At 50.5% G+C, this 24,842-nt stretch overlaps 1 protein-coding gene across 1 annotated transcript in view; it reads left to right on the top strand.

The window, feature by feature from the left end:
* The first annotated feature begins 3,644 nt into the window (after positions 1-3,644).
* The window catches only part of SCNN1B (sodium channel epithelial 1 subunit beta), a 59,773-nt gene continuing 38,575 nt past the window's right edge, over positions 3,645-24,842 (top strand). Inside the window, exon 1 of the mRNA XM_047713132.1 lies at positions 3,645-4,056. The gene's annotated coding sequence lies outside the window, so the exon portion shown is untranslated. The remainder of the gene's footprint in view (positions 4,057-24,842) is intronic.

The following is a 24,842-nucleotide window of genomic DNA, read 5'->3' as shown; positions in this document are numbered from 1 at the left end:
GCTGGGATTCATTCCTAATCAGCCTCTTCACAGCCGCAGCTCCACATCTGAACAACTCAGAAGCCAGTGGTACTCCAAAGGAGAAGTCCCAGTATAGACTTTCACTGGCTTAATCTGACTTGTGTCCTGTTCCCTCCTTTGAACCAATCAGCATCCCAAGAGGAGTATAATGTGCTGATCACTGGGCTGGGGCTGTCTCAATCCTGAATGGGCTGGTGATGAATGAAATGAACATCTAAAAATATCTCAAAATATGGCAGAGGGATGAGGAAGTGGTGACGACCCTAGAGCTAAATCAGGTGCACTTGCCTGAAGAAGAAAGAGTGGATGATCAGTGCCTCACTCCTTCTGAAAAGGAAAAAAAAAAAAATTACTTTATTTTTTATGCAAAGTTTTGTTTAAATAGTGGTTATAAAGCACAGCATCAAACACCCCATTGATCACCAGGTCTGGCTTGGCTGATCTTGGATCCCCTTTCCACAGATACATTCACCTGATTAAAGAAAGCAGAAAAACTGTTCTTCTACAATAGTACATAAATATACTATATAATTGGGGAAGTACTTAGTGACTCCCCAATCCAATCATGAATCCATCCAGACATGAATTCATCTAACTGTGCCATAGGTCTTCAACTAGAAAAAGTCTTTTTCTTCTTTAATTTGGCCACATAATCCATAGTTCTTAACACCTGGTGAAGGCCCACGTGGACGTCCTCTGATATCCTTAAGACCAGAGCCCAGTCCAAAAAGCCCCAAGTTCAATCTTCATGAACTCAAGCCAACTGAGAGAACACAACTCTCTTTGTTCACAATTGTTTATAATACATATCTTAAAATTGGTTAGCCTAACATCACCAGTCCATGGTTCCTAGACACCCCAATGCCAGCTCCTCCCACACTGGACATCATGACTCAGAGAAAGACACGTCACCTGTACAAAGCTGCCCACAATAATACCATCCTGGAGAAGATACATCCCAATAATGTCCACCACCAGAAACTGGCCAGGAAAACCCAGGGTGTGAACCAAAAGGAAAACCCTCCCATATAACATGGATTGGGTTGAACCACATAAGATTGCCATTATGTAGGTCAATGATAATAAAATATTAACAATTTCATATGGTCACAACTGAATCTACTAGGGCAGTGGTTTTCAAAGTGTGGTCCACAGACTTAAGGGGTTGGGGCGAAGACCCGGTCAAGAGAAACATAAGATCAAAATTATTTTCATAATAATACTAAGGTGTTATTTGCCCCTTTCTCCATGTTGATATTTGCACTGACAAAAGCAATGGTAGGTAAAATTATGTGAAATTGTATTTCCTTCATTTATGCCAAGGAAAACACATAAGGCAACAGACCGAATACAAAAGCAGATGCCAGAATCCAGTTGTCCTTTCTTAAGCCAGATATTAAAAGAAATTTGCAAAACTGCTAACCAATGTCATTCTTCCCACTAATATTTTTTTGTTATGACAAATATTTTTCATAAAAGCATTTTAATTACATTAACATGTAGTGGGTTTATTATTTATATATATATTTTTAAAGACTTTATTTATTTGACAGAGATCACAAGTAGGCAGAGAGGCAGGCAGAGAGAGGAGGAAGCAGGCTCCCCGCTGAGCAGAGAGCCAGACGCAGGGCTTGATCCCAGGACCCCGGGATCATGACCTGAGCCGAAGGCAGAGGCTTTAACCCACTGAGCCACCCAGGTGCCCCTCCTTATGGTATTTTTAAAATTTTACTTGAAGTAACTAATACTGTACACAGCCATCTGCTGCAGCTAAGTACACAGGCTCTGGATTTGGACTATCTGGGTTCAAATCCCAACTCTGACATTTCTAGTTGTGTGACCTCGAGCAATTACTCTACCTATCTACACCACTTTCCTCATCGGTAAAATAGGGATACCTATTGAACCCCATGAGGTTTGAAGTCTGTGGACATCCATATATATAGACTTTGTTCTTGTTAAGTGCTATATAGTATTCCATAGAATAAACATGCCACATTTTATTTTATTACTTCTCTACTACAAATAATGGCAACAATAAACTTCCTTCTACTTGTAAAGGTTCACAGATTTAGTGTCAAAAATCTTCTTGATTGACTCATTTTCTCCAGCAGGGCTCAGCCTCTAGAAAGTTCAGTCTCTCTGGTAGACAGAAGAAAGCCCTCCCAAAGATGCCTATGTTCTCATTCCCAGAACCTGTAACTGTTAAATTACATGGCAAAGGGGAATTAAGATTGCAGGTAGAATTAAGTTGGGGTGCCTGGGTGGCTCAGTGGGTTAAGCCGCTGCCTTCGGCTCAGGTCATGATCTCGGGGTCCTGGGATCGAGCCCCGCATCGGGCTCCCTGCTCAGCGGGGAGCCTGCTTCTCTCTCTCTGCCTGCCTCTCTGCCTACCTGTGATCTTTCTCTGTCAAATAAATAAATATAAATAAAAGAATTAAGTTAGGCAATCAGCTGGCCTAGAAATGGAGAAATTATCCTATGTTATTCAGGGAGGCCAAATGCACCCATGAGGGTCTCTAGAAGTGGAAGGGGGATACAGAAAGGAGAAAACTAGGGGCACCTGGGTGGCTCAGTGGGTTAAGCCTCTGACTTCCACTCAGGTCATGATCCCAGGGTCCTGGGATTGAGCCCCACATCAGGTTCTTCCCTTAGCAAGGAGTCTACTTCTCCCTCTCACTCTCCCTCTGTGCTCTCTCTCCCTCTCAAATAAATATATAAAATCTTTTAAAGAAAAAAGAAAGAAAGGAGAGAACTAGACAGATAGTACAGGAGAAGGTCTCAGCTCCGTATTGCTCTAAACATAGAGGAATGGGTCGCAAGCCAAGGAATGGAGGCAGTATTTACAAGCTAGAAAAGGCAAGAAAATAGATTCTCCCTTAGGGCCTCTAGAAGGAACACAGTCCTCCCACTTCTTGATTTTAGGGGTGTTGGATCTCTGACCTCGAGGACTGTAACATAATAAATTCATGTGTATTAAGCTAATACATTTGTCCTTATTTGTTAAAGCAAGAGAGAAAAGGAATCCAGTCTCTCTCAAAGGTGGGATGGAGAAGGCTAACTTTTGGGGTTTGCGAAGGGTGTGTGAACCATGTGTTGAGGATATTGTCAAGAGAGTGGCTGAAATGATCTTCCTTGGAACGTGACATGCTGAAGAGAAGAGAGGAGGAAAACCAGTGAGGACAGGAGGAAAGGGGTGGGGGGCCTGGCAGCGAGTGGAGGCTGAAACAGGGGTGCGGAGGGAGTCAAGGGAGGAAGCCCGGAGGCCCCACTCGCCAGGTAGGCTGTTTGAATCTCTAAGGCAGAGGCGGGGCCTTCAGGGTATGGCTGGGATCCAGGAGTGACCTTGGAGGGGGTGGCTGAGTCAGAGAGAAGGAGAAGGTCACTGGGAGAGAAGAGGTGAGCTAATTCCATCTCATAGGTCCGGTGAGGTTCAGGGACAGTTTGGGGGAAATCACCTGCAGGAGTCTGTCCTTGCAAAGCTTCTAAAATCCCCAGCTGGCCCAGAGGGCAATCTGCGGGGGTGCGGGGTTGGGGGGGGGGCGCGGGTGCGGAAGTGACAGGGGTGCAGTTCGTTGCCTGCCTGTGCTGCGTCTAGGTACACCGTGGGGTAGGACCGAGTGGTTAGGGTGTATGTAGCATGCGATGTGCTGGGGGAGGACAACCGGGTTAGGGGACCCACCTGCACATATTGCGGCTTCTGTGGGTGCCGTGGGGGTCCGGACGTGCGGAGAGTGTGGAGTGAGCACGTCGGCGGTGGGGGTGTGGGGTGTTGTGGGTACGTGGGGGTGGCACGTGGGTGTGAGTGGGTGTGCCGGACCAGAGCTGGGCGGCCCGGGCCCTGGACGCGGTGGTGGCCCGAAGTCGGCGCCACCAAGCTCCGCCCGCGGGCGCTCCCGGGCTTCCCGCCCCATAGGCTGCTCCCTCCCCGTCCCCGTGGCCGCGCGCGCTCCCAGTCCCGGCGCCACAGCCTCCCCGGCCACCGCCGCCGCCGCCGCTGTCACCCTCGCTGTCTGGAACCGCTGTGGGAAACAGGTATGACAGCGACCCCGGGTGAGCGCAGGGGGCGCCCTGCCGTGGCGCCTTCCCCCGTGCGCTCCGTCAGCCCCGCCTCAGTTTCCCTGGGTGGGTGGGTGGATGGGTGGGGGCGCCCGGGCGCCGCGGGGACCGGCCTGGAGGCACGGGGGGGAGGATCGCCTGGTGACAAAAACCTTGGAGCGGGAGGCGGAGGGAAGGGGAGGACCCGGCGAGTCCCAGGAGGGTCGGGGTGCCGGAGAGGGCGGAGAGGGCCACGGTGTCCTGGGTGCGGAGGGGCGGGGTGAGCTGTCGTCCGGGAGGGTGACACCCGTGAAACCCGTGAGCGCCTACTCACCGCCGCGTGTCGTCAAACAGAACGGCGAGACTTCAGCCTCAGAGCATCCTGGGCCGTGGGCCTCCGTGGTGTTCCCATTTCACAGACAGGGAAACTGAGGGGCAGAGGGTGGCCAAGCTTGCTGGTGTCTGGGTGACAATTACTGAGCCCAGAAGTCTGACCCCAGAGCCTGCATCTTGGCCTCTCTTGTCTGCGGCCCCTGGGGACCCCAGAGTTGGGCCAGGTCTCTGCGTGGCCCCCTGCTGGGGAGGAGGGCAACTCCCAGCTGCCTGCTGCCACTCCCTGAGAGGGGCTTTGTCCTGGGAGTTCCTGTAGTCCTAACTTTTCTGCGGGCCCAGGCAGGGGATGGTTGGGAACAGTGGGTGTGTGGGGCGGCAGGGAGCAGACCCTTCCCACCGCAGCATGGAAGGAGAAACTGAGGCACAGAAAGTTTAGGCAGGAAGCAGCAGAGCTTCTCCCACGCGTGAGAGGCACAACAGCTCCCTCAGTTCATCCCCACCAGGGAGCCAGGTCCAGAAGCCAACGCTTGTCTCAACCAGCAGAGCCCTCCGAGAGTCCACTGGGGGACTTGTGGAAATGCCCGCCTGAGGGTCAAGCATCCCCATGGCCCCCACCTGGCATCCACAGTGACTCAACCTACCTACTCACTGAACTGTGATTCCAGGAGGAACACAGGGACCCGTCCACCCAGCCCTTTTGGCTGTAACCTTCCAACTCCTACTCTCCCTGCTTCCCGGAAGTAATCACCTTCGTAACTCGGGGTGTTCCTCCTGGACCTTTCCTATACCTATGCAGTCACATATGTACATACCTACAGAAAATATATAAAATGCTTAGTGATGTCATAGGCAGAATATTTAACAGAAATGGGATAATCTATCCATATTCTGCAACTTGCCCCCCCCCCATCATTTCATTACCTGTGTTGTGCATATAAATCTAACTTGGTCAGAAAAATTAGGGGGCTGGGGGTACCTGGGTGGTTGGTTAAGTGGCTGCCTTTGGCTCTGGTCATGATCCTAGGGTCCTGGGATCCAACCCCTCATTGGGCTCCCTGGTCAGCAGAGAGCCTGCTTCTCCCTTTCTCTCTGCCTACTACTCTGCCTACCTGCTCTCTCTCTCAATCTCTCTCAAAAAAATAAGTAAAATCTTTTTTTTTTTAATTGGGCTTTTAAAAAAAAAAGATTTTTTTTATTTTAGAGAGAGAGAATGGGAGGGTAGCGGGAGGGGGCAGAGGGAGAAACTGTAGCAGACTCAGCGATGACCCATAGCCCAGAAGTGGGGGCCTGATGCTTGACCGCTCCACCACCCAGGTGCTCCACAGGAGCTGTTTTAGATTTCAGCTTTTTCTGTAAATTAACATCTCTGGGTTAAGTAAGATTTTTTATGCTTTGTCCTAAACTAACTTCAGAGGATCTCTATTTGCAGGCCAACATCCTCTCTTCTCCATAGCACACGTGCACGAATGCACAAATGTGCACGGGGTGCACACACATGCACATGCACACACCTTGTGTACCTGCGTGCCCACATATACATGCTTTCATGCAGGTTTACACAATATACGCACATGTATTCACATGTGCATGCACTGCACACAAGCACACCCACGTACACAGGCGCAGGTGCACATATGCACACTTCTGTCTGTAGGCAGACAGAACAAGGACAAACATGGCAGCCCCTCTACCTGCCGTCTCTGCTGAGCCCAGAGGCCAGGGTCTGAGGCATGCCGCAAGCTCTGCCTGTCCAGGCTCCAGTGGGCAGAGTTCCCAAAAGGGACAGCCTCCAGGGATCCTCTCTGGATGTCCCCAGCACTGCCTTCACCTTCCAGTAGGAGCCAGGGTAATTAAGAAATGTGGCTGGCAGATGGGAATGTCCTGGGTCTTATTTGTGTCCCACGCATTTTCGCATTCCCATCCGGGGGGTGAGCGTGTCAGTGTGCGTGCGCTGGAACGTGTGTCAACATTTTGGTGGAATGCCTGAACACAGCCGGCTGGGGAGAAGCTGGAAGCAGGTGGCGCTCTCTTTACCATCCCACCGCTTCCTAGCGGGGGTGGGGCCCTCCCCCTGCATGAGCCTCAGCTTTCTCATCCGCACCCGGGGTTGAGGACGGGGCAACCTCCCCAAACTGCAGAGCGCATCAGTGGGATGACGAACCAAAACCCTCACCCAGGGCATCATCAGTTCTCAGTAAGCAGGAAGTGTCGTCCTGGACACGGGAGACCCTGAGATGGTCCCTGGGCGGAGGTGACGCTCCGAGTCACCACTGGGCCATCATTTCTTGTGCACACCCCGAGGCCAGGCTGGAGAATCCTGAGTGCTGAGTGGGCTGGAGGATGAGATTCCTGGTTGGTGAGCACCAGGCTCGGCTCAGAGGCACCCGGAAGCAGCAGGTGAATTGTGCTTCCCGCCCTGTGCGAGGGCACAGCCATGAAGTGAGTCGAGGTCCCCATCTTTGAGATAAAAGAGACAGCAGAAGTTGCCAAGGAGGCCTGTGGGCAGCCTTTGGGAGGCCCATCCCGCCTTTTACATTTTAGATTACTCTCAAATTTTAAAAAAAGTAGGAGATGTCACATAAAACTCTGTACGTCTGGATCCCCCCGAGTAATCAGAAAAGCAGACAACTCCAGGCCCAACATTCAGCTACCCCCTTCTTCGAGGGGATGGGCAGCGTCCACACGGTCCCCACCTGGCCACTCCTCATTTGTAAAGAACAGCATGCCACAAAATTCGACTCAAAACCTAGACTCACAGCCAGCGTCTACATCTCAGCCCAGCCACAGACGAGTGGTGTGGTCTCGGGGAAATTGTTTAGCATTTTTGTGACTCCATTTCCCCAAAAGGAAAAGTGAGCACTTGCCTCAAAAGGTTATTTTAGGCATTAAATGAGTCCACAACCTAAGCCTCTTAAAACATTGTGTGGTGTACAGGCCATGCTAAGCATTGATAATGCTGTTAGCCGTTAGCCACCCAGTCCCTGTGATAGCTGAGTTTGTACTCCCGAGTGCACTTGATACAAATAAACAATCTGGAAACACAAGTGAGGGAGGAAGAAAGAAAGGAAAGGAATGCTTTGAGCCCCTTTTTCAAATAAGATGCTGCTATCCTTGATATTTTTTCTTCCCAAAGACAGGAAGAGGACAGCTTTTCAGGGAAAGATACAGAGGAGGGGATTCTTTTTTTTTTTTTTTAAAGATTTTATTTATTTATTTGTCAGAGAGAGAGAGGGAGAGAGAGCAAGCACAGGCAGACAGAATGGCAGGCAGAGGCAGAGGGAGAAGCAGGCTCCCCGATGAGCAAGGAGCCCGATGTGGGACTCGATCCCAGGACGCTGGGATCATGACCTGAGCCGAAGGCAGCTGCTTAACCAACTGAGCCACCCAGGCGTCCCAAGGAGGGGATTCTAAGGTGGGTTTTGAAGGATACATAGGAGTTTCTCTGGAGCCGTAGAGTGAAAAGGCTTTGCCCCACAGAGGAGACAGGAAAGGACCTTGAGATCACGATGATGGGGCTTATGGCAGGAAAGGGGATGAACATTTTTTGCGCACCTACTGTGCGCAGCTGTTCTTAATCATCACCTCGCTGGGGGCAGTGCACACCCTCACAACACCCCTGGCAACGAGGTCTGTGATCCCCATTTACTGATGAATCAGAGGCTCAGCGGGGTGAGCACTTGCCTGAGAGCTTGCACAGTGGGTCAGTGGGAGAGCTGGGGTCAGACCCAGATATGTCTGATTCTAAAGCCCGTGCAACCCCTCTGAGCATGGTTTCTCCTCGTAAAGTGGAGATAGTCCTATCAAAACCTACTGCACAGGTTTGTTGTGAGGATTAGATGAGAAAATTAAGGCACAGACCTCGGCACGCGACCTGGCAGAGAGCAGTTGCTCTGTTATTTTCCTTGGAACAAAGCCTGTGTTTCTCCAGACCTCTCAGCCTCACTCATACCAGTTGGGGGAGTCCAGGGAGCAAATGAATGGCCTGGGCCAGCGGGTCTCAAAGTGTGGTCCGTGGACCAGAAACATCAGCGTCAGCATCAGCTGGAGCTGCTTTGAAGTGTGAATTCTCAGACCCACCTTAGACCTATGGAATCAGAGACTGGGGCTGGGGCCCAATATTTTACAAACTCTGCAGGTGATTCTATGGGTGCTGAAATTTTCAGGATCCCTGGCCTAGAGGAAAGCTTCAAAGAGACCCCCTTCAGCCAGCTGCGTCCACCTCCCACGAGAATTTTCTCCGCAGGAAAGTCCAAAGCTGGAGGACATGTCCTAACACAGAAACATGTCCCGCTCTACACTGGGCAGTTCCTGAGTGGCCCAGTGGAGTTCCTGGGCTTTTATTCTTTGGAACTTGCTCTCCTTTCTAGTTTTACAGCCTCTAGTCTGCCCACCTTGAGGGTCTGGGGCAAGATTTGGCTTTTAAGGACCTGAAAGTAAGAGATAACCCCAGGCAGCTGAGGACCATCTCCACCACCCCCCCTCGCCAAAAGCCTATTAGAGACCCTTCTGTGCCTGGGGGCCTCGGTGGGCCGTCCCTTCCCCCTCTGCCCCCTTGAGAACATAAGTCCAAGCAGGAGTCCTGAGCGGTGGGGAATGACCCTAGTACTCTGCAGCAAGATCCATTAAGGAAGTCCCAGGTCAAGTGACAGAGAAGTGAGTCCAGGTTGGGGACAGTAACATACTGTAGAGGACTCCAGTCCAGAAGCAGGCTCCTTCCATGTGTCTTCTTTGAAGCGCTAATGAAGAGTGGGAGGCATTCATGGTGCCTGGGGGGCGCAGTCTGCCTTCGGCTCAAGTCATGATCTCGGGTCCTGAGATCAAGCCCCACCTCGGGCTCCCTGCTCAGTAGAGTCTTCTTCTCCCCATTCCTCTTTCCCTGTCCCTACTCGTGTTCTCTCTCTCTCTCTCTCAAATAAGTATTTTTTTTAAAAAGGATGGGAAGCAGTTTAGCCTAACATGTGGAAGCATGGCCTTGCCTTAAAGATCAAAGTTGCTGAGACTGCCTACTTAAAAATCAGTATTTCCAAATAAATAAATAAATAAATAAATAAAATCAGTATTTCCTGTATGACCCAAACCAAAAGCACCCATCAGCCTGCATATCAAACTAGTAAAAATAATACTAATAATAATAAATCTATCACTTCTATGGCAAAGAGTTAATTTCATGGATAAAGAGCTCTTACAAATCAAAAAGCAAGCATCCCATCCAAAAAAGAAAAAAAAAAGAAAAAGATATGATTTGGCTGTTCGTGTAAAAAGAAGTACATAGAAAGAAGCATAAATTCAAACAGACGAAAAGACGCTCAACCACTCTTCAAAAAAAAAAAGAGAATGGCACAGCTAAACCACCGTGATTCTATTTTCCACCTGCCAGATGCCTGGGTAACGCTCCATGTTGGAAATGGGGGTGGGGGTGACCAGCACACTCCAACTCTGCCTCTCCAACTCTGCCGGTGGGAGCACAAACTGGGAGTACCCTCGGGGCAGGGGGAAGTTAGGAAACTGTTGACATTTAAGAGGCCCATACCTCAGGGCTCTGCAATTTCACCTGCAGGAATTTACCCAGTGGATATGTTTGCATTGGGCACAGCATGTTTGAGCAAAGATAGTCAGCGTCGTGCATAAGAGCAGACAGCTGCAAAGTAAACACCCATCAGAAAGGAGCAAAGTCCGGTAGGCGTGGGAAGAGCCACACAAGAGAATACGGTGCAGGGCGCCTCGGTGGCTCAGTGGGTTAAAGCTTCTGCCTTTGGCTTAGGTCATGATCTCAGGTCCTGGGATTGAGCCCCGCATCGGGCTCTCTGCTCAGTGGAGAGCCTGCTTCCCCCCTCTCTCTCTGCCTGCCTCTCTGCCTACTTGTGATTTCTCTCTCTGTGTGTCAAATAAATAAATAAAATCTTAAAAAGAGGGGCGCCTGGGTGGCTCAGTGGGTTAAGCCGCTGCCTTCGGCTCAGGTCATGATCTCGGAGTCCTGGGATCGAGTCCCGCATCGGGCTCTCTGCTCAGCAGGGAGCCTGCTTCCTCCTGTCTCTCTGCCTGCCTCTCTGCCTGCTTGTGATCTCTCTCTGTCAAATAAATAAATAAAATCTTTAAAAAAAAAAATCTTAAAGAGAGAGAGAGAGAGAGAATACGATGCAGCCATTCACGAAGAAAGCAGTAGCTTCTTTGTGAATGGCTGTGGAACCATCTCCCAGATCCATTGATAAAAGAGAAAGGCAGGGTACAGGACAGTACAGCACTCGGCCATCTGTGCGCAGAGTCCCTTTACAAAAAGACAAGCTAAGCATATATATATGTAGATTTTTGCATGCATACATTAAACCCTGGGGGACACTCGGGAAGCCTGTGGTAGTGGTTGACTTTGGGGAGGGAAGCAAGACAGAACTTTTCGTTGCATGCATTTGGAACGCTTTAGAAGTTTCCCCCATACATGCTTTATATTAGAGTGATAAATGCCAGCCACACACATCTTCTTCCTCCTTATTTAAAACAAGAATAACATTAGAGGGGCGCCTGGGTGGCTCAGTGGGTTAAGCCACTGCCTTCGGCTCAGGTCATGATCTCAGGGTCCTGGGATCGAGTCCCTCATCGGGCTCTCTGCTCAGCAGGGAGCCTGCTTCCCTCTCTCTCTCTTTCCCTCTGCCTGCCTCTCTGCCTACTTGTGATCTCTCTCTCTGTGTCAAATAAATAAATAAAATCCTTAAAAAAAAAAAAAAGAGTAACATTAGAGAGGAGGTGAACTCCCTTTTTGACCACTCCCCAAACTCTACGTTTCCAAATAAAAAGGAATTACTGTTTTCAAAAGTAGGTCCTTTGATCACGAAAGAGCAAGTATTGTATGATTGCATTTATGTGAGATACTTAGAAAAGGCAATTTCATGAAGGCAGAGGAGAGTAGAGATTACCAGGGGCTGAGGGGCGGGGGGAGTGGGCACTAGTGTTCGGCGGGGGACACAGTTTCATTCTGCTTGGGATGGTGCCGAAGTTCTGGAGATGGATGCTAGTGACGGTTGCCTGCCAGTGTCAACCCACTTCATGTCCCTGAAACATACACGTAAAAATGATTAAAATGGCGGGAGACGCCTGGCTGGCTTAGTCGGAAGAGTGTGTGACTCTAGATCTTGGGGTCTTGAGTTCAAGCCCCACACTGGGTGTAGAGATTACTTACATAAATACAAACAAGAGAAAATGACTAAAATGGTAAATTTTATCATGTATAGTTTGCCACAGTAGAGAAATTTATAGATGACTCAAAAAAGAAAAAAAAAAAAAAAAAGAAGTTGGGGCTCCGATACCAGATTGTACAGGTTCCAGTCCTTGGTGCCACCACTGCTGAGCCGTGAATACTTGGTCAAGTGTGTGTACTTCTCTGAGCCTCACTTTTCCCACCGGCAAATGGGGCTGTCCAAGAGGGCCTGGTTCACAGGAACCCTGCAAGGATTAAAGGACTTTGTCCTCGCAAAGTGCTTTCTCTGCATCTCTGGGGCTATCATAGGAGGTCAGGATGAGGAGGAGGGGGAGTCTGGACCAAATATCAGGACCAGCAGGGGACAGGGTCTAAGGAGTTTGCAAAAACATCATCTGTTTTTTATTTCACTTTGTATTTGCAAAGTTAAAAAATTCTCTGTTTCTATAACGTAGATTACAACATATAAACGCAGAAGAAATCTTCCGAGGTGGTAGGAATACACAAAAGATGCAGGGATTCTTAACCTGGGCGTGCTAACCTCCAGAGGTCAGAATCCTGGCTCTGCACTTCTCCACTGTGTGACCTGAGGCAAGTTACTTAACCTCTCTGTGCTTCCGTTTTCTCCTTTGGAAACTGGAGAGGATAGTAAGTCTCACCTCAGTAGGGATATTATGAAGATGAAATGTGCCCAGTGCTTAGAATAGCGCCTGGAGCACAGCAGTTTGTTAAATAAGTAAATTCACTTGAAGGAACCCCGGAAGTCTTAGCACTTTTTTTTTTTTTAAGATTTTATTTATTTATTTGACACAGAGAGAGAGATCACAAGTAGGCAGAGAGGCAGGCAGAGAGAGAGAGAGAGGAGGAAGCAGGCTCCCCACTGAGCAGAGAGCCTGATGCGGGGCTCGATCCCAGGACCCTGAGATCATGACCTGAGCCGAAGGCAGAGGCTTTAACCCACTGAGCCACCCAGGCGCCCCAGCACTTTTGTTTTTAAATGAGGAATTTCTTTTTCATACGAAGGAAATGGGGGGCTAGCCAAGATACGGTCATGGGGCTGAGCTGAAGCTGGAGCGAACCTGGTGGGTTTGCTGGGAGGTGAGGGGTGCCCAGCAGATGGGTGGTGGGCCCATGGGAGACTGAGGCTCAGAGAAGCTCAGGAATTTGCCCAAGAGGCCACACCACCGTAACAGCAGAACGTGAATTCAGCCCTACTCACTCCTCCTCCACGGTGCCTCCCTGACACAGACAGTCTTTTTTTTTTTTTTTTAAGATTTTATTTATTCATTTGACAGAGATCACAAGTAGGCAGAGGAGGCAGGCAGAGAGAAAGGGGGAACCAGGCTCCCTGTTGACCAGAGAGCCCGAGGTGGGGCTCAATCCCAGGACTCTGGCATTATGACCTGAGCCAAAGGCAGAGGCTTTAACACACTGAGCCACCCAGGCGCCCCTGACACAGACAGTCTTGAGGATTGCAGGGGATGGGGAGTCGGGGACCAGTGGTACCCCTACAACAAACAAACCCCCTTCCTTGCAGACTTCTGGAACAACCCGGGCAGCCTTGCTTCCTCCTGATGTGCCAGGGAGCTCATTCTCGAGCCCAGGTCTGAAAGGAAGGCTAAGATCTGGCAAGGCTGGTGCGCCCTCGGGCAGGAGCTGCCGGAGAGTGGGCTGCAGGGCCGCCTCCCCAGACCAGCTCCCCCGCCCTCTGCAGGCTGATTCCTGGAATTCCACTGTGGGTGTCTCACCTCTGCTCCCCATGTGGAGCTTGTTGATTTTCCTAGTTGAAAGTCACCACCTCCCACCCCAGGAAGGATCACTTTTGTCCTTCTTCCAGGGTTTGTGCTGCACTGAGGGGCTGGGCAGGGGGAGCTTTGCTGAGTTTGGTGAGAGGGACCACAAAGCACCTCTCAAATGGAGGGAGGGGCCGCATACTGGACCAGGGGAGTCCTGGTTTAATGCCGGCTGCTGGGGGAGACCATTCCTGTCCTCAGAGGTCCTCGAAGCATGACCACTGAGGTTTTCCAGGAGTCCTCGAGAGGCAGTTTGTCTAAGGATTGAGTTTGGGAGTCAGCAGTTGGCATTGGAGCTGGGCTCTGTGTGACCTTGGGCTTGATACTTAGCCTCTGAGCCCCAGGACTGGCCTGTGGCCTGGGGACCATAGCACCACTTCCCACGAGGGCTCCGGGCAAGCTGAGTGTGCCGCACCTTAGCTCGGGGCCAGGGGTCCCTCAGTCACCGGTCCCACCCCTCTCCCTGCTCCAGTGAACTCCATCCAGAAAGGCTGTGCTCCTCTGCCGGGCTTCCAGAACGGAGGAGGGTAGGGCCGTGGGAGGCCAGGAGGAACACCTTCACCTGGAAAACTCAGGGAAAGTTGAAAGATCAGAATCGGGGCCTGGCAGTGTGTGTCCAGGGAGGGGTGATGTTCAAGTGCAGAGCAACTCACACGCTGTTGGAACAGGAGCCGGTGTGATGCCTCTGACACGAGACGACACCGGTGGCAGCCCGGCCACGGGGGACGGGCCCGGTGCGAAGGTCTCCCCCCGACACACATACAGAAGGCAGAACCTGGAAGAGTAGGGTGGTGGTTGAGGGGCAGCGGAAACAACATCTCCCAGCACGTAGGGAGCGCTTCCTAAATGCTGCAGCACTCGGCCTCCGGGGTTTAAACTTCTAGAAGGCAAGGTTTTGTCTGTTTTCTTCACCGCTTTGCCACTGCAGCAATGGGCCAGGCACTGGACCTACAGCACTGAGCGAGCCGCATCTCCCAGCCCCCAGGAAACCCCTTGGTCTCTCCTCTGAGACTCCCTCTCCATCCTTGTTTCAACTCCTGAACTCCCACTGGGGTCCACCATTGACTGGACAGGTGGGGCTGACTTCTTGTCGGATCTTAGGATCTGGTTGGCTAAAAGCCCCAGCCTAAAGGCCGCTCCCCAAAGTCAAACCGCTCCCCAAAGCCTGTTGTTCTCTCAAGGAGTGTAGCCACCCCACCAGGGAACCGTGCTGCTTTGCTCACCTTACACATGGGGGTGAACTGACTTCAGTGTTTCTTCCAACACGTGATACGGTTCGTCAAATAAACACTGTTGAGGCCCATGTGGCTTTTTTCTCTACAGCGATAATAATAAAAACGGACAGTGTTTTTTAATCGCACATTCCATGCCAGGCTCATGCATTATTTCACAGAATCCTTTCAGCAGCCATAAAGGGTCGGTACACGTATTCTTCCCCAGTGACCCCTGGGGACACTGAGCACAATGCAGTGAAACGGGAAGTGTCATTGTCTGAGTTTTGCGGATAAGAAAAATGGGCTCAGAGAGGTTAAGTAACTTGCCCGAGGTCACACAGAATGGGCAGATGGTGGGGCTGGGATTCAAAACCAAGCAAACGATCTGACCACAGAGCCCACTCTACTCTCCCCATCCTGCTTCCCCAGGCTTCCAGGTGTTATTTGAGAAGTGGGTGCGGAGGAGTGGAAATTTTTACTCCATGACTCGGTTTTTGAAGCCCTTGGCTCACCCGCAGCCAGTGTAAGGTTTCAGCTGTTTGCTTCCCAGGAACTACCCTGGGTCACCGGGCGGGTAAGGATTCCAGTCTCTCCCAACAGAGAGGGGGCTGCCCAGAGCCCAGCTTGCGTGTGGCTTTCACTCTTGGGGCAATAGCCCCTCACCTTCCACGGCACCCAATTTGGAGGCCTGGAGGCCTGGAGGCCTGGCTGCCTGGAGGCCTGGCTTCCTCCTGCCTCCCAGCAACTCAGTTTCAAAGCTCAGGCCCAAGGCCTAGAAACACCATGCTGGATTTTCGAGCTTGGCAGAAAATGAAGGCTTTGCTGGAAAAAGGTGGCTAAGGGCCCTTTCCCCCTTTCTTATCTTTGATTCATGCCTTTCACCTGGCATTTGAGGAGGAAGGTGTACACTTCATAAACTCCAGTGCAGCGGAACCCACTTTGTGGATCCAGGGCACAAGGAGCCCAGATGACCCAGCACTTACAGGGCACGGACATAGGACAGACACAGCGAGCCATGTATGGCCTGACTTAGCTCATTTAATCTGCACAGTACTCTTATCCACTAGGTATATCACTGCCGTCCCCACTGTTGTCATTGCCATCATCACCTCCTTCATTGTCATCCCTGCCCCCATCATCACCTCCATCACGGTCATCATCACCATCATCATCACTTTCTTTTTTTTTTTTTTTTAAGATTATTTATTTATTTATTTGACAGAGAGCGAGAGAGAGAGGGAGAGATCACAAGTAGGCAGAGAGGCAGGCAGGGGGAGGGGAGCAGGCTCCTGCTGAGCAGAGAGCCTGATGTGGGGCTCGATCCCTGGACCCTGAGATCATGACCTGAGCTGAAGGCAGAGGCTTAACCCACTGAGCCACCAAGGTGTCCCCATCATCACTTTCAACACCATCATCATCCACATCATAATCACATCGTCCCATCATCACCTTCACCTTCCTCACCATCATCACCATCATAATCCCCATCATCTCCGTCATCTTCAACACCTTCATCACCATCATCCCCGTCATCACCTTCAACACCTTCATGACTCCATCCTCACCTTCATCACCATCATCATCATCCCCACCATCTCCATCAGCACCAACAGCAACATCATGGTCACCCGCATGGCTTCCCAGACCCAAGACCCAACATGCAGATGGGGAGCCAGACCCAGAAGACATGACACATCCATCTCCTAGAGAGATGGTTAAGAGTTTGGGCTTCAAAGTCCAAAAGACCCAAATCTGAGTCCTAGTAATTGTGTTGTGTGACTTTGAGCCAGTGATTTAACGTCTCTGAACCTCAGCGTCCTTGTCTGTAAAAAGGGGGTGATCACAGTTCCTGCCTCGTGGGGTTGTGATGAAGGTCACACGAGCTGGTGTTGGTAAGCCTTGGCACAGGGCCTGGCTCAGGTCATAAAAGCAAAGCAAACATAGGGAAGCACTGTGGTAAGGGGAGAACCTGAGTGTTTGTTTAGGAGTTCCCAGCAGCCCTGGACGGCAAGGGGCAGGTGCTGCCCAGCGTGAGAACGGGCACTGGAGGGCCAGCTCAGGGCAACTTGGAGGTTGGACTGGAGAAGGATGGAAGAAGGAGGTCCCAGGAGGAGTCAGCCACTTCCTGCTTCTGACCCAAAGCCTTCTCCAAAGCTGCCAGCCTGGCCCCTACCATCCATGGTGTCATATCCTGCTGGGCCCTAATTCCTTTTTGATGATATAATTCCAGACAGCAATAATAGGTGAGCATCCAAGGTCAATCCTATGCCAAGGAATGTGAGTATTTCCAAGGCTGCTGTGAATGGCTAGGTGGGCTGTGTGCTCCACAGGTCCATGGGTGTCATTCATATAGAATACACTGTGAATGATACTACCTAGAGTTGTGCAGTACACAACCTGCACAGCTGTACAGGGCAGCTCTCTGAGCCTCCTTCTTCTTGGAAAGGGTGCCAGATCCCTCTTAGGTGCCTTAGGTCTGGCTGCAATTCAAGGCAGAGAAGACTGAGTGGTGTCCAGATGCCAATTGAGATACAGAGAGACCAAGTGTGCTACCTAAGGCTTGTTAGGAGGCTTAAGGAGATTGTGTCTGGCATTGTGGTGAGTGATGATGGATTATTGATTGTCCTTAACATAGGTTATTGAGAGCCCATAAAGCAAAGTGGTTATGAAAGCAGCTCCGGAGTCAGACAGACATGGGTTCAGTTCTGCCCAAATACACTTGTTGTGTGACTTTGGGTGAATCATCTGACATCTCTGTACCTCAGTCTCCTTGTCTAAAAATTGGTACATAGAAAATAAAAAATAAAAACAAAAAACCGGGTATCTGATAATATACACAGGCATGTGCTAGTTCTCTGGCACAGAGCTGCTGTGAGGACCTGAGATGACCCAAACTCTCCGTCCGGTACCTGCCGTACAGTTCAGTTGGTCACTCCATGCTAAACCTCAGTGAAGCCACCAGCCTGGAGAGTAGGGCTCGGAGTTGCCCATTGGAAGGCCGCTCTCTGAAATCCTGCCAGGGTGCAGAAGGATTGGGGGCCCAATCTAAAGTCCGTGGCGGAGAGCCAGACCAAGCCAGCACTTGATGGGGCTTTGTCAACACAACCTTTTCATATTCAGGAGCTACTAAGGTTGCAGAGATTGTGTAGAGGAGCTCATGTGGGAAAATACCGGGAAGGAGAAGGCCTGCGCTCTTGTCCTTCATGCTCTCCATTCTTTCCTCTAGCCCAGGGATTAGCAAACTATGGTCCCAAGACCAGGCTCGGCTCACCATCTGTCTCTGTGCAGCCCATGAGCTACACATGGTTTTTCTGCTGCTGAAAAAAATCAAGAGGGGTGCCTGGGTGGCTCAGTGGGTTAAGCTTCTGCCTTCGGCTCAGGTCATGATCTCAGGGTCTTGGGATCGAGCCCCGCATCGGGCTCTCTGCTCAGCGGGGAGCCTCCTTTCCCCTCCCTCTCTGCCTGCCTCTCTGCCTGCTTGTGATCTCTGCCTGTCAAATAAATAAAATCTTAAAAAAAAAAAAAAATCAAGAGGGGGCACCTGAGTGGCTCATTCAGTAAGTGGCCGACTCTTTGATTTCGGCTCAGATCACGATCTCAGGGTTGTGGGTTCATGCCCTGCACTGGGCTCCACGCTAAATGGGGAGTCTGCTTGTCTCTCTCCCTCTGCTCCCCACCCTGCTCACCTACGCTTCACTCTCTCTCTAAAATAAATAAATAAAATCTTTAAAAAGGAAAAAAATCAAGAGAAAAGTAATATTCCATTACTGTGCAAAAAAAATGAAATTGAAAATGCAGCGTTCATAAATGAAGTGCTGTTGAAACACCGGCCATGCTCAACCATTTCCTCTTAACTCTGGCTGCTTTTGCTCTATCGTGGCTGCATGGGGCAGCCGTGATGGACCCGGACACCCGCAGAACTTGAGCTAGTACCATCTGACCCTTTACTGAAAAAGTTTGCAGACTGGATGTAGCCTGGTCGTTCCCAGACTCTGCTGCTCATTGGAACTAATTAGAATTGGGGGGGGGGGGCTTTTTCAAAGCGCCGGGCTCATAGTAGGTGATCTGGGGATGGGAGTCAGGGGTCAGCGTTTCGCCCAGATCTACAGGTGATTCTTCTATGCGGCTGAGTTTGAGAACCCCTGTCCCAGCCCTTCTTGAGTCTCTGCTGTGTGTGTGCCTCTTGCCATGCCTGGGAGGGCTGTGGCCAAGCAAGGAAATCTTACCCAGAGTGTATGGCACATTTCCTGCCCCAAGTCCTGTGAGCACACTTGCAGGCTGGTGTGCCAGCTGGCTTCATTTTTGGGTGCGTCACCTGCTTGGCCCCTGAAAGCATTTTGAGTATGAGACTCCTTGACTTACCCGTAGGGAACTCCAGGCCATCGCATCTCGAATTTTAACACACGTATGCGTGCCCTGGGGTCTTGGCAAGTGCAGACTCTGATCCAGTAGGGCAAGCGGGGCTAGGATGTTGCAGCGAGAGGATGCTGACCTGGAGTCCTGCTGCCATACTTTGAGTAGTAGGCTGAACGCCTTCATTCTCGAACTTCAGCGTGGCCCCGAGTCTCCTGGGCTGCTGTTCAAACCCAGAGTTTCTGGTTCAGGAGGTCTGGAGTAGGGCCTGAGGACTTGCCTTTCTAACCAGTTCCCAGCTGATTCGGCTGCCGCTGATCTGGGAGCAGACTCTGAGAGACACTGTTTGCAGCTGTGCCCTGTGTGCGGGACCCATCAGCTCTCACTAGGGGTGAGGGTGCTCCGAGGTCCCCCAGATGGCCAGATGTCCCCTCAGAGGTCAGACTCCTTGACACGCAGCTGTTGCCAAGGGAATAAGGTCTTTGTTGTCTGCTTTGGTCAATTTTCTCTTTGACCAGACCCAAGCGGCTTCCTCAAGTTCAGACCCACCATTTAAAGACATAGCAGGGGGACCTGGAGACAAGAGAACTTTCTGTGTGTTGCAAACCTTTTCCCCATTCCAGGGGATTCCAATCTGGGCATTTTACCACAAAGGCCACCTCCAGGGAGGTCTTGCATTAGCTACCACGGGAGGTCGGGAGGTGGGGGAAGCCCTGCTCAAGTAGATTGGAGCCCCAGGCCCTGGCCAGGGGAGGTGGGGGGGGATTAGGTGAGCCCAGGCCTTCAGCTCCAGGCCTCTAGCCACTGGCTGTGGCTGTTTTCACCTCAGGGATGTGGGCAGGGCCCTCTCTGGTCAGATTGGGCCCAGAGCCATCCACCATGACTGCCTTGAACAAGAATGACCACCCAGGCCAGGGCCAGTGCCCTGAAGTCCTTGAACTTGAGAGGGCCGGCAGCTGGATCTGGATGGGTGAGTTTAAGAAGATGAGAGATTATGAATTATTTCACTCGCTTCCTGGACCCTCGAGAGCAGGGACTCTGACTTCAGGAGCTCTTCACCTCCAAAAGCCAGAAACCCCCGCTACTGTCAGGCCCAGGCAGAGCCTTCAAGTCCCACTGGACAGGACGGCAGGCAGAGCGGGGCAGGCGCACTGGGGAGCCTTGCCCAGCCCTTGTGCAAGCTCCAGCTCTCCACTCACCTCCCGGGCAGCCTGGGGCCATCGGCCGGGCCATGGAGGCTGCGGTTCCTTGCAGGACTGATTAAAGGAGAAGATGCAGGTAAAGTCCTGTGACCTTTCCTGGACCACGTTAGGTGCTCGACCAATGGGAGCTGCTATCATCAGCATAATAGTAGATACTAGTTGTGATCATTTAGTTGTGTAAACTGTTCTGCTGTCTGACTCCCATGTTCCTGCATCCTGGCAGACAGAACTTTGCTTACACTCAAAAACAAACAAACAAACAAACACCAAAAAACAAAAACAAAAAAAGCGCACACCTGTTTGGAAGCAACTATATTCATTTTTATATTCAATTCCTACTTAAGTGCTTTCTGTGTGCCGGCCATGTTTCCAGGTGGGCGCTGTCCAGTATAAATATAACACAAGTCACAAATCTGAGCCACATAAGCAAGTTAAAATTTTTCTGAGAGCTGTACTTTTTTAGAAAGAGAAAAGACACAGGTGAAATTAATTTCAGTAATATGTTTCACCGAGCCCATATATCCCAAGTATGAGCAACATGAACATGTCATCTGTATTTAGACTTACTAATGAGATTTTTTATTTTTTAAATTTTTTTTCAAGATTTATTCATTTGACACAGGGGAAGAGAGAGAAAGACAGAGAGATGCAGGCAGAGGGAGAGTGAGAAACAGATTCCCCGCTGAGCAGGGAGCAGGATTCAGGGCTCGATCCCAGAACACCAGGACCATTACCTGAGCCAAAGGCAAATGCTTAATTGACTGAGCCACCCAAGCTCTTCACTAATGAGGTTTTAAAAATATTCAGCACATCACTTAAAAATTTTTAATTGTGCTGAAAATACAGAACATGAAATTTGCCCTCTTAACCATCGCTAAGTGTACGTTACAGTGGTGCTAAGTACATCTGTGTTGCACAGCCCATCTCAAGAACTCTTTTCATCTTGCAAAACATTAATATTTTAAGTCTCTGTTTCTTGTATGATTTCTCTGAAATCCAAATTGGTTTTTTTTACACCGAGAGCACATCTCCATTGGACTAGCGGAGTTTCCAGCACGCCCCAGTTGCCAGGTGTGGTAGCGGCTTCTGTGCTGGACAGAGCAGCTCCATTACTGGGGTGAAGCCTGCAGCAAGAGAGATGCAGGGAGCACCCGCGGGGCTGGTTGGAGACAGACAGGAAACGAATGACTAGATGAGAGTCTCCCAGGAGGCTGGGGTACTCTGGGGAGGGGGTTGGGGGTCAGGTCACCCCTGAAAGGTGGCACTGGAGCTGAAGCTTCAAAGAAGAAGCTAGCCCTTGGAAGCTAGATCTCAGGTGATAGTCCTCAACTCTGCCTGTGTATCAGACTCTAGGCAGAAATTAAAAAAAAAAAAAAAAGTACAGATGCCAGACTCTGCCTCCCCCTGCGGAGCCAGAGTCACTGTGTGAGGCTCGGGCATGTATGTCTCCTAAGAGCTTGCTGAGCGAACCTGAGGCATGGCTGGCTTTCCTGTTCCACTCAGCATAAGCAGCAAGTGCAAAGGCCCTGAGGTTGAATGACCCTAGCATATTAGAGGCGCAGAAGTGTGGATGGGAGAGAGGGAAAGGAGGTGAGTTTGGAGGGGGCAGGGCCAGGCTCACCGGCCCTTGAGGCCATGGTAAGAAGTTTGGGTTTTACTCTAAATGTGGCAGGAAGCCATTGCTAGGCTGGTAGAAGGAAAACTATAAGGGCTTTTTGCCAAAAGTGCTGGACACTCACCTTTGTCTCTGCCTAATTAAAAAAAAAAAGAAGTTTAAGTTACCACAGCACCAATTGCCTTTCACCTGGAGAAAAGGATTTCTGAAGCATCTCTTGGTTGGGGAAGAAAAAACTAACTTCACTCCTAAGCATAAACCATTCCTACTTGGGGGCAGTGGGGCAGACTCCCAGATCTGGTCATTCCCGGCCCCAAGTTCAGGATGGGGTCTGCCAGTAGGCTCACTCCTCGGCCTTCTCACCCTCATGCCTACTGGTCACTTCTCTTTTTACTACTTTCATTGGTCTGCTAGGGCTGCTCTGATGAAATAACACAGATTTTGTGGCTTAAACAACAAAAAATTATTTTCCCATGGTTTTGGAGGCTGGAAGTCCAAAGTCAAGAGGTCAATAGGGTTGGTTTCCCACACGCCTTGGCTGGCAGATGACCGCCTTCTCTCTGTGTCCCCATCTGGTCTTTCCTCTGGGAGTGCACATCTCTGGTGTTTCTTGGGATGTCCAAATAAAGAAACCAATCAGATTGGCTTAGGGCCCATCCTCCTGCCTTCATTTTAACTTCATTGCTTCCCTAGAGACCATATGGCCAAATACAGTTCCATGCTGAGGTCCCTGGGGGTTAGCGTTTCGACATCTGAATCTTGTGAGAACACAGTTCAGCCCATAACATAGCTCAGAGTGACAGGTGGACAGGGATGGACCAGGTGCTTTCCTCCTCTCCCCTCACCTACAAGCAATGGTGATATTTGGAAAGTTTAAGTGAAAGTCACCTTCCAGCTGGAAAGGTCTCCAGCCATAAACAACCCTTGTGACCCAACCAGGGCACAGCAGCTGATTGCCAACTCTGCCCCCAAACCCTGAAGTCCAGACATCTTCACTGAGCACCTACTATATGCAGAGTTCCGAGTTCATGTGAAAATCTGTGCAGGTACCTCCCCACCGTAGGATAGATTAGAGAGGGGTATACAGAGCCATGATATGAGGCAGATGGGACCAAATGAAATAGGAGGGGTTGGTTCGCAGAAAATACTTGGTTATGGAGGGAGGAAGATGTCTTCCAGTCAGTGAGGAAAGGACACTTCTTGGAAGATGTGGCATTCGAGCTGGGCCTGGGGGAAAGCCCTCCAGGGGAGAAGCAGCATGAGTAAACGTGTGCTGATGGGCGTATCTGGAGTACCTGTGCTGTTCAGCAAGTGGTCCCACCAGATGTGGGTGTTAGAGGCTTGCCCACAGACACTCATCCCTCTCTGGGGGCCAGACCCTCTTCAAACGGCTTCATATTTACAGTTTAATCTCCACACCAGATCCAAGGATGTAGCTACTATTTGCTCATTTTACAGATGGGACAGTTGGGGCACAGAGAGGAGAAGGCAATTCAACAGGGTCCCACAGCGAGAAAGTGACAGAGCTGTGATTCAAACCCAGACTCTTAAACACTACCCCATGTTGAAGGGAAGTGAGGGGACGTGTAGATTGGGGCCATATCATTAGGGCATCTTCAAAGCCAGCCGAGGGTTGAGCCTTCCTTCTGCAGACACCTGGAGCCCTTGAAAGTTTGTCACAGGAATGCGACCCAGGCAGCTGAGCCTCTGGGAAGTGCAGTCCCAAAGCGGAATCATTCATTTAGTAAGTCAGGGAAACTCCCCGTCCAGCACCTGTCCTTTCTAAAGCAGCCTCGCCTATAAGAGGTAACCTTAGCAGCCACCCCCATGTTTTTATCTTTCTTTCCCCTCATAATAGCCAACATTTAGTCAACACGATACCAAGGGTAACAAGCATGATCTCATTGTAATCCCCACTGAAAATGAAAGCCCAGCGAGGGCAGTGCTACTGCTGGCCCCATTTACAGGTGAGACAACAGAGGCTCAGAGAGGTGATAGGATAGGTCCAAGATGCCATCCAGGTCCAAGGCGGGCTCACTCCAAAGTCCACCATTTTGATAGTAATAGAATAATTTGTGTATCCCAATGGGAACCAGAGAGAGAGGCTATAGAGCTGGACCCACTATGTGAGCCTCAAGATATTATCAGGTTGATATTACTTTCGGAGTCTAGTCGGGATCACTGCGTTTTATTCCCAGTAGAATAAGGAACTCCTATTCCACCTCTACCTTCCCCCCACTCCCCGCACCCTTGGCATCTTCCAGGGCTGGGCGGAGACCGCCCACTCCAATGGCCTCCACCCTTGGCAGGGAGAGAAGCAGGGAGCACATGAAACGGACCACATTCTTCCCTGGCGGCTGTCAACATACATTACCCACCCTGGGCGAGTGGCCACCTGCTTGGTGGTGGAGGGGTGGAGCTGTGGGCTCGTGGCCTCACCACTGGCACCCCCAAGCCATTCCCCCCTTAGGATGAGGTGACACAGCTCTGGCAGCAGGCCTGGTGGGTGAGGTGTTTTCTCATGTAACTGTGATTGTACAGGATAAAGAACTTGGTGTAGCCAAGTCCTCAACAATAAGAAAACCAAACACAGCATTAAGACTCTGTCAACAAGAGTCTGGAAGACAGGAGCCATGCAGGATATGCAAGCTCTGAGGCTGCCCCCTCCTCGAAAACCCATCTTTGGCTCACCCCCTTCCCAGGAGGAAAGGAAAGGTCCTCCTGCAGAAATTGTGGAAGAAATGGTCAGGCTACCCGGAACCCCAGGCAGATTTTCCTAGTGGATAGAAAAGCCTTCCTTTGGGGGGTTATTCAATATTCTTGAATTTTAAAAAACTGTAAGTAGCAGAAACTTTTGGAAAACTCTTATAAATATTAGAACATTAGCTCAAGTGTACATCCAGTCTGAGCTTCCCTAGCAAGCCTGCGTTGATCCCAACCAATCCAGAATCCCACCCCTTTCCAGAGTTCCATCTACATTCTCAGAAGCCTACATTAAAAAAAAAAAAAAAAATTCTTCCCTAATTCCCAATGCCCTAATTACCACTTTTCCTGACACTCGATGTTTCCACGTACACAAGGGTC

This window comes from Lutra lutra, chromosome 18 (assembly GCF_902655055.1).
Source record: "Lutra lutra chromosome 18, mLutLut1.2, whole genome shotgun sequence".
Taxonomy (NCBI): Eukaryota; Metazoa; Chordata; class Mammalia; order Carnivora; family Mustelidae; genus Lutra; species Lutra lutra.
This window is presented reverse-complemented; position numbering and strand designations above follow the sequence as displayed.